The following is a 10,542-nucleotide window of genomic DNA, read 5'->3' as shown; positions in this document are numbered from 1 at the left end:
AAACATAACGATGGTCATTATGGCCAAACTATTCTATTTTTGTTTCATCAAACCAGAGGACATTTCTCCAAAAAGTACGATCTTTGTCCCAATGTGCAGTTGCAAACCGTAGTTTGGCTTTTTTTATGGCAGTTTTCGAGCAGTGGCTTCTTCCTTGCTGGCCTTTCAGGTCATGTCGATATAGTACTTGTTTTACTGTGTATATAGATACTTTTGTACCTGTTTCCTCCAGCATCTTCACAAGGTCCTTCGCTGTTGTTCTGGGATTGATTTGCACTTTTCGCACCAAAGTACGTTCATCTCTAGGAGACAGAACAGTCTCCTTCCTGAGAGGTATGACGGCTGTGTGGTCCCATGGTGCTTATACTTGCGTACTATTGTTTGTACAGATGAAGGTGGTACCTTCAGGCGTTTGGAAATTGCTCCCAAGAATGAACTTGTGGAGGTCTACAATTTTTTTTCTGAGGTCATGGCTGATTTTTTTTGTTGATTTTCCCATGATGTCAAGCAAAGAGGCACTGAGTTTGAAGGTAGGCCTTGAAATACATCCACAGGTACACCTCCAATTGACTGAAATTATGTAAATTATCCTAACAGAAGCTTCTAAAGCCATGACATAATTTTCTGGAATTTTCCAAGCTGTTTAAAGGCACAGCCAACTTAGTGTATGTAAACTTCTGGCCCCCTGGAATTGTGATACAGTGATTTATAAGTGAAATAATCTGTCTGCAAACAATTGTTGGAAAAATTACTTGTGTCATGCATAAAGTAGATGTCCTAACCGACTTGGCAAAACTATAGTTTGTTAACAAGAAATGTGTCAGTATATATATATAATATATATATATATATATATATATATATATATATATATATATATATATATATATACATACATACACACACACACACACACACACACACACACACACACACACACACACACACACACACACACCCACACACACTACCGTTCAAAGGTTTGGGGTCACTTAGAAATGTCCTTGTTTTTGAAAGAAAATAATATATTTTGTCCATGGGCCTTTAGCCTTAATTTTGCAATGTCAGTGGACTTATTGCACAGAAAACATAAAATTGATCAGAAATACAGTGTAGACATTGTTAATGTTGTAAATTACTATTGTAACTGGAAACGGCAGATTTTTTTATGGAATATCTACATAGGCATAGAGGCCCATTATCAGCAACCATCACTCCTGTGTTCCAATGGCACGTTGTGTTAGCTAATCCAAGTTTTTAATTTTAAAAGGCTAATTGATCATTAGAAAACTCTTTTGCAATTATGTTTGCACAGCTGAAAACTGGTGTTCTAATTTCAAAAAGCAATAAAACTGGCCTTCTTTATAGACTAATTGAGTATCTGGAGCATCAGCATTTGTGGGTTCGATTACAGGCTCAAAATGGCCAGAAACAAATAACTTCATTCTGAAACTCATCAGTCTATTCTTGTACTGAGAAATGAAGCCTATTCCATGGGAGAAATTGCCAAGAAACTGAAAATCTCATACAATGCTGTGTACTACTCCCTTCACAGAACAGCGCAAACTGGCCCTAACCAGAATGGAAACAGGAGTGGGAGGCCCCGGTGCTCAACTGAGCAAGAGGACAAGTATATTAGAGTGTCTAGTTTGAGTAACAGACGCCTCACAAGTCCTCAACTGGCAGCTTCATTAAATAGTACCCGCAAAACACCCGTCCCAACGTCAATAGTGAAGAGGCGACTCCAGGATCCTGGCCTTTTAGGCAGAGTTGCAAAGAACAAGCCATATCTCAGACTGGCCAATAAAAATAAAAGATTAAGATGGGCAAAAGAACACAGACACTGGACAGAGGAACTCTGCCTCGAAGGCCAGCGTCCCGGAGTCGCCTCTTCACTGTTGAAGTGTTTGACAGTGTTTTGACTAAAGGGGGCACTGTTTTGAAGCTAGAGCGCCTCCATCATGGCACTCTGTGAAACATACAGTGCCTTGCGAAAGTATTCGGCCCCCTAGAACTTTGCGACCTTTTGCCACATTTCAGGCTTCAAACATAAAGATATAAAACTGTATTTTTTTTGTGAAGAATCAACAACAAGTGGGACACAATCATGAAGTGGAACGACATTTATTGGATATTTCAAACTTTTTTAACAAATCAAAAACTGAAAAATTGGGCGTGAAAAATTATTCAGCCTCTTTACTTTCAGTGCAGCAAACTCTCTCCAGAAGTTCAATGAGGATCTCTGAATGATCCAATGTTGACCTAAATGACTAATGATGATAAATACAATCCACCTGTGTGTAATCAAGTCTCCGTATAAATGCACCTGCACTGTGATAGTCTCAGAGGTCCGTTAAAAGCGCAGAGAGCATCATGAAGAACAAGGAACACACCAGGCAGGTCCGAGATACTGTTGTTAGGAAGTTTAAAGCCGGATTTGGATACAAAAAGATTTCCCAAGCTTTAAACATCCCAAGGAGCACTGTGCAAGCGATAATATTGAAATGGAAGGAGTATCAGACCACTGCAAATCTACCAAGACCTGGCCGCCCTCTAAACTTTCAGCTCATACAAGGAGAAGACTGATCAGAGATGCAGCCAAGAGGCCCATGATCACTCTGGATGAACTGCAGAGATCTACAGCTGAGGTGGGAGACTCTGTCCATAGGACAACAATCAGTCGTATATTGCACAAATCTGGCCTTTATGGAAGAATGGCAAGAAGAAAGCCATTTCTTAAAGATATCCATAAAAAGTGTTGTTTAAAGTTTGCCACAAGCCACCTGGGAGACGCACCAAACATGTGGAAGAAGGTTCTCTGGTCAGATGAAACCAAAATTGAACTTTTTGGCAACAATGCAAAACGTTATGTTTGGCGTAAAAGCAACACAGCTGAACACACCATCCCCACTGTCAAACATGGTGGTGGCAGCATCATGGTTTGGGCCTGCTTTTCTTCAGCAGGGACAGGGAAGATGGTTAAAATTGATGGGAAGATGGATGGAGCCAAATACAGGACCATTCTGGAAGAAAACCTGATGGAGTCTGCAAAAGACCTGAGACTGGGACGGAGATTTGTCTTCCAACAAGACAATGATCCAAAACATAAAGCAAAATCTACAATGGAATGGTTCAAAAATAAATAAAAAATATCCAGGTGTTAGAATGGCCAAGTCAAAGTCCAGACCTGAATCCAATCGAGAATCTGTGGAAAGAACTGAAAACTGCTGTTCACAAATGCTCTCCATCCAACCTCACTGAGCTCGAGCTGTTTTGCAAGGAGAAATGGGAAAAAAAATTCAGTCTCTCGATGTGCAAAACTGATAGAGACATACCCCAAGCGACTTACAGCTGTAATCGGAGCAAAAGGTGGCGCTACAAAATATTAACTTAAGGGGGCTGAATAATTTTGCACGCCCAATTTTTCAGTTTTTGATTTGTTAAAAAAGTTTGAAATATACAATAAATGTCGTTCCACTTCATGATTGTGTCCCACTTGTTGTTGATTCTTCACAAAAAAATACAGTTTTATATCTTTATGTTTGAAGCCTGAAATGTGGCAAAAGGTCGCAAAGTTCAAGGGGGCCGAATACTTTCGCAAGGCACTGTATTTAGGAAGCTATAGAAATGCATTTGTTAATGTCTACATTTGTTTTTGCCACTTGTATTCTATTACAGACACCTTAATGAATACTTGTAAATTATATTTATGTGAGCTAAACATTTAAAAATGAAAAGATATATAAAAACATTTTCTTTAAAGTGTGATTTTAAGAAATGTCTAATGTTACTGTCCCCACTATAACAAAACTACTTAAATACATGTAATTGTGTCCTTGAAACATTTAATTGAAATAGTGTAGAATTTCATTCATTCCTATGGAAGACTGCTCCCTCTGGGGAGTGAAAATATGGCCGACTGGTGGCTTCAAAGCCCAATACACAGCATCAGCAAACCAAGGTTTATATACATTATTGGTCCGTCCACACACGACATTGTCATTTGAAATCTTCGTGTGAATTCTACACACATAAAGTACAGACACCACCAAGTGGTGGGTTTTAATCATGAAATGTAGGCCTACTTTTGCCCCAAGAGGGAGCGCTTTACACACAAATGTGTAATCCATGTTAAGAGTTTGGTAAATAAATTGTCTTTATCAGTTACTGGCTTGGGGTTTTGTGATACTTCATTGTGCCATTACAGTATACCTCTCTGTAATGATTGCAGTGGAGCTACTGGAATATTGCATGAAACATCAAACAAATAAAACACAACAATAATCAAAGTAATTTGGGGCATTTCATGAGAAGGTCTCTGAGTCTCTACTGGAATACACCAGTATTATAAATATATTTTCTCAAGTTACATGCCAATTGACAAACCTGTCACAAGGCATGATACTGCATTTGAAGGTGCAGCCATCAAAACCTCCAATGCCAATTGATTAGCTGCAATAAGTCCACTGACATTGCCAAATTAAGGCTAAAGGCCCATGGCTCAGGTTTGTGCAACATGAGTCACTCTCTTGGGACACAGTGATTGAAAAGGTGACTATTTGATGAGCCCCTAAAGTAGGACAAGTGAGGCTTCGTGAGGAGCAGCTTAAATGTGGATTGGGACACATTTGAAAAAACAGAGCTGAGTTAAAATACTATTTAAGGGTATTTCAATTACTTTCAATTACATTTAAAAGTTTTTAAATTTTAAAGAATTTAAAACATGTAAAAATGAAAACACAAGTAGTTGAATATTGGAATGCATTTGTAAATACACTTGGAAAGTATTGGCATACTTGACAATACTCAAATAGACAGTGCATTTTCAAATATAAATAAATACTTTTGGTCATTTGAATCCAGGTCTGTTTGGTATTTGATATAATGTATTTGGAAATAAGTATTTGAAATATGTTCAAATAGTAGGCTTTTTTTATAGGATACTTCCGATAGAAGTAGTTGATTTCGGCCAGATTATTTGAGAATGCTCAAATACACAGAAAATAGGTATCTAAATAGCAAATAATAAAATAGTCCTACACATGTATTTGAACTCAGCTCTGGAGACAAACGCGATTCAAACTCAACAAAGACAAACACTACCAGGATGAAAACAATATGGTTGTGTGAGAGAGGGTGAACTCAGTTGGGCTACCCCCCCCAAATTTGCTGTACTGGTGTTAGAAATGGGATTGCGCTGCTGGGAGACTGTTGAAAGTGTGTCACATCGGAATTGAGAAACCCCTGACGGCAGTGTGCAATTTCGGGCCAGGCCCAATGTAGGCGGAGTCAAACGCGTTTAACCCGAACGCTTCCCGTCTCCTTCAACGTCACCCAAATTGAGGCACAACGTCTACGAAAGCGAACCTTAATTGAGCCTAGCCAACATGGATAAAAATATAGACCATGGAAGTAAGTGAGACTGTCATTATGCATAATGTACTTTGTAATATTCATGTTATACCAGTGCAGTGGTATATTTTTATATTACCAACAACCGCACTGATGTTAGCATAGCGTTAATTAGCACGTGATCTAGCTAATTGCCCACAATGAAGGAAACCTACAAACTGAAGTTAAATAAGAAAAACTTCAAAACACATTTATGAAGAAAGCATACACATTGCTTTGAAACAGTGTCCAAGGAAAGATTTTTGGCATGTGAGTGCATTGATGTGAGAAATGGTGTGTTTGCAGTCGAAAATACATTTTCTGGTCCAGCAACACACATACATGTTGTGAAAAATACTTTGGCTAATTCAGTTCCAACTGTGTTCAAAACTGTTATGCATGCTGAAGTATAAAAAACTGTTGAATTGTTATTTTTCTTTACTTTTTTAATGATTTGTTATAACTATCAAACGTAACAACCTACTCTTTCTTAATTTACAGTACGCTCTGTACATTGCAATGGAAGCACAGTGTGATTTCACTGAGGTATGTATGAATTATGAAATTCTCATCTCGTGTATATAATGTTTTTTGGGATACTCATCCGATTGTGTGATTTTATTTTTCAAAGGAAAACATGCAGCAAATTAGGCGGCGGTGGTGCCTAGTTCTCCTGCAGAACTTTCCCATGCCGTAAACCTTGAACATTATACAAACTTTTCATTTGCATCCTTAAAATCACTTGGTTCACTGTAGGCAGACTGACCTGAGTACATGTTCATATTGAATGCATGTCATTCAGTCACTAAGGTCTGAAGAAGAGAGGTTGAAAGACCGAAAAAGGTGGCGAAAACAAAACACACTACAGGGAGGTGTGATATGATGAGTGGTATAGTCTTAAACCAATGTTTAAAGACTCAAACTGTCCCCCCCCCCCCCCCCCCCCCAATATATTTCAGGAGGATGTAAAAGACGCCCTCCCAAGAAGTCACAGCATGTCACATCAGCATCCAGCTCTGCAGGATCAGGTACTGTATAGGCTATTAGCTAAAATTAAGGTGCATTATTGTACACACATCCCTAGAGGTTCCCTTGCATTACTTAATGACCACAATCTGTTTTCTTTTCTTTCTAGACGATACTGAAAACAAAACACGACGAACTGTGAACTGGGTATGTAGTCTACTGTGTGTAATGCTGAAGGCTTGATGCATGGCAAGATATAATAGTTGTGATGACTTGATGAGTAGTTATAGATATCATTGAAAACCCCTTTAGTAATAGTGGCTTTTGTTTGCAAGGTGGTATTGTGAAAGTAGGGTGTAATTTGACTTGATGAGCCAATACTCTTAATATTTATTCTTCCTTTTTCTTCAAGGAAGCAGATGTTCTTCTAAGGGACACCCTAGAGGCAGCGAACATTTAAAGGCACTGTTTACCCTCCCTAGTGTAATTGGGATGGACGGGGAAGACCGCATTACAATCCTTAAAGAACTACGGTTGTATGATGGCCTGGATGAAGAGGAAAATATTCTCCTCAAGGAACCATTCATGTTCCAGAGAGATGATGAGATGTTCTATGTGGAGGCAGTTGACAACAAGAACATTACTGTCTTTGCCTCTTTTGAGGAGCAGGGGCCTGTTGCACAAAACTAGGATAAGGGATTAAGCCAGGATATCTTGGTGATCCTGGCTCAATTGATCCGTAATCCGGTTGCACTAAAGATGGATAGGGGGCAGGAGGATATGTTATGGTATAAATTACCATGGAGATTTATTCTGTGGAGCTAGCCTGCTCCAGACCAGGCTAAATTCCAGGATCTATTTAATCTCATCCCTAATGTCAGTCAGCAGTCACCACAAATGGAAACCAATAGTTATTTCACTGCTCACTATACATTGTTATCACATAACTAGACCCACTGTTATTTAAACGTTTGTGATCATTAATTTCAATGATTTTGGATAAAAAATGATTTTTAGATGTTGCTATCATTAGATAATTTACAGTTTCCCATAGACTATAAGGCTATATATAAAATGCTAGAATATTAGGGCCACAGAGGGGAAAAAAACACAAGTCATAATATTGTAACCAGTTGTTTTAAAGGAGGACAGTTGTTAAAATGACAGATGTGGGGCATTTCGTGAAATTGTACTTCAGTATGGTTTCATAAACAAAGACATGCTGATGTGCCAGAATATTAAGTATCACATTGTCATAAGTATCAACTGTAAAAACAATATGTAGCTTTTCTGCAGAAAGAACCCGCCTCATAAATTTATGACTTTATCCTTTTTCTTCAGTGTGGCCCTAGTACTCTGTCATATAAACAAATACACATTCCATATGAATATAAAAACACAATGTGTAACATTATGTTCCTTTATTGAATAAGGACAAAACAAAGCAGGTAAACCATCAGCTCCTTTCAAAACTGAAGTCACAGTGACTCTACAAGATGGAAAGCACAGAATCTAAGCATATTATACAAAATGATACATATACAGACCTTTGAATGTGTATAACACACCCTGCATGTCTGCACACTAAAATAAATGCAGGACAAATCCATACACATCAACTGAACAGACAAATGAATGGATGCAGTAGCCTCCCTGCAGCCTTGTATTACACACAGTATACCGCACAAACATCATAAGAGGCCAAATTCGTCAAAAAACGAACCCAAAAAAAACCAAATTCCTCTGCCACCGCAGGACATATTTAACCAAAATTGAAAGCACACATACTAACTAAAATAATTCAACACATATTGGTCCCTCAGCAGCCGACCACTGTCGTCATCAGGGAAGATTGCCGGATTGTCCCAGTCCATGGCTGGTGGCACTCTGGGGGCCCTCTCCTTCCTCAGGCAGGCCACATTGTGGAGGACAGCACAAGCCACAGTAATATCACATGCCCTAACAGGGCTGACCCTTAATTTGTGAAGGCAGTGAAAGCGTGCCTTCAGGAGGCCAAAGCTCATTTCAACTCTGGCCCTGGTCCTGGCATGGGCATGGTTGTAGGCCTGCTGTGCTTCCTGGGGGTCTGTGAAAGGTGTCAGGAGAAAAGGCTGGCAGCCATACCCCCTGTCTCCCAGCAACACACCAGAGAATTCACCTGTCAACACAAAATCTCATCATTACTACCTCATAAACACAGTGATATTCTTGACACAGCCATGATGGTTATAAATAGGGGTTGTGTGGCTTACCTTGTGATAGGCACTGATAGATTTCAGAGGCCCGAAAGATTCTGGAGTCATGGACTGAGCCAGGCCATTTTGCCACAACATTGCTGATCACACAGTCAGCATTGCAGACCATCTGAAATCATAAGATGAGGAATATTACACCAATCAATGCACATCACTGGCAATGCAGAGTGTTCGTCAATGGACAATATCAAAAAGTTATGTTCACCTGAACATTAATGCTGTGAAAGGATTTCCTATTCACAAAATCGGCCTCATGGGCACCTGAGGGGGCTTTTATCCTTATGTGTGTGCAGTCCACTGCACCAATGACATTGGGGAAACCTGTCACACAAAGTAATGAGTATCCTACTATGTGTTAACAGTTGTCCTGTAATTTGTAGATCCTCTTACCTGCAATCCTATAGAACTCCTCTTTGATGTCACAGAGTCTTCTGTGGCCAGGGAAGGAGATGAAGACATCTGCTAATGCTTTGATAGCCAGACACACACTCCTTATTGTGCGGCAAATTGTGGCCTTGTTCAGCTGTTCTGCATCCCCCACTGAGTACAGGAAGGCTCCACTAGCAAAAAAGCGCAAGGCCACACAAACCATTTGCTCCACACTCAGTGCATGGCTCCGTGCAGTGCGGTGCTTAATCCTGGGACCCAGTAGTCTGCATAGATACCTGATGCCATCTGCAGAAAACCTGTATCTTTCATATAGATGGTCATCAGGGAAGGCCAGTGGGTCCAACCGGTCCCTGAAGACCCTTTCTCACCTGAAGGCTCTCCTCAGCACAAGTGCTTCTTCATCCACCACATCTCGCACGAATGGGCATGCCATTGTCAGAGCAGAAAGGAACACACAATTTTGGGCCTTCATATAGGCTAGTGGCCACACCTGGTGCTGGGGGGGGTGGGCAAAAGAGGGCGATGCCTTATAACGATGACTTGGTTGTACTGATTGCTGGGAAAATAAAAAAAACCTTAGAAAGATGCCACCGTCCTGTGTGCTCACAATAAGAGCTCATATGTCATGGCTCACTTGACTTTACGAGAATATACCTAATTTTTATTTTGAGCTGTGTCATCTTCTTGGAGCTGGGGGAGGAAAGAAAAATAATGATTAATACATTTGTGTTACAGTTAGCATACAGTGTACATTGAAGGCATATCTCACCTCCCTCTCAAGTTTTTTTATTTCAAGGTCCAGTTTCCTAATTGTCCTCTTTTTTATTTCGAACTCCAGTGCAAGATTTTCCATCTTTTTCTTCTTGTACTGAATGTCTATGTCTGCCAGTTCTATTTGGCACCGGAGGTGGTTGCCATACAACTTTCTGATAGCTTGTGAGCTCTGTGAACACAATACAATTAGCGCAGCTGGAATTTGGCAGGATGTGGTGTCCTTTTATTAATACGCACTATGTTGCCAGGCTGGTTTTCCCACTGTATAGCATCTGGGTCCTGTAAAAGAAATTAGATTTTTTGATTTTGATGAGGACTCCTCACCATTGTAGAGTAAATAGTACTTTCACAGTCTTAACATGATACCTCATGCCTTCTGGAATCCAGAGAGATGGTCTCCTCCTCATCATCGTCTCCATCGTCTACTGCCAGGCCTACAGTATGCCTTTGATGGAGTACTCACTGGATCAGCATCGTCTGGTGCTTGTGCTGGTGGCTCTAACAGGAACACAGTGCTGCCAGACACTGCAAGGCAATAGGTAAACCAAAGTCAGACAGTCCAAATTGATTCAATATGAATGTGGTTGTATCCCATGTAGAGATGGAAGGACATACCTTGAATGAAGCGGGTGGCATCTTGGGAGGAACCTATGCTCGTCTCTTTCCCCCCAGGGATCCCCTCTAAGACGGGCCTGCCTTTATTTAGCTCCAAGGCCATGTCCTCTGCTGGGGTAAGGTCAGCCTTTGGTGACCCACCACCCGTGCC

General features: G+C 40.3%; 2 long non-coding RNA genes across 2 annotated transcripts; one reads left to right on the top strand and one right to left on the bottom strand.

Annotated features, from left to right (window-relative positions):
* Window positions 1-5,224: 5,224 nt before the first annotated feature.
* LOC110528080 (uncharacterized) lies at window positions 5,225-7,692 on the top strand. Its single transcript, XR_002474188.3, has 5 exons — window positions 5,225-5,412; window positions 5,893-5,937; window positions 6,351-6,419; window positions 6,527-6,564; window positions 6,770-7,692. It is a non-coding gene; the product is annotated as an uncharacterized LOC110528080 (long non-coding RNA).
* A 53-nt stretch (window positions 7,693-7,745) lies between these two features.
* Window positions 7,746-10,055, bottom strand: LOC149982591 (uncharacterized). Its single transcript, XR_016497315.1, has 2 exons — window positions 8,610-10,055; window positions 7,746-8,515 (listed from the first exon to the last, which is right to left on the bottom strand). It is a non-coding gene; the product is annotated as an uncharacterized LOC149982591 (long non-coding RNA).
* Window positions 10,056-10,542: the final 487 nt, after the last annotated feature.

This window comes from Oncorhynchus mykiss, chromosome 7 (genome assembly GCF_057628025.1).
Source record: "Oncorhynchus mykiss isolate SJ-2025 chromosome 7, ASM5762802v1, whole genome shotgun sequence".
In the NCBI taxonomy this organism is placed as follows: domain Eukaryota; kingdom Metazoa; phylum Chordata; class Actinopteri; order Salmoniformes; family Salmonidae; genus Oncorhynchus; species Oncorhynchus mykiss.
The sequence above is the reverse complement of the archived record's forward strand: the minus strand, read 5'-3'. Positions and strand labels throughout refer to the sequence as shown.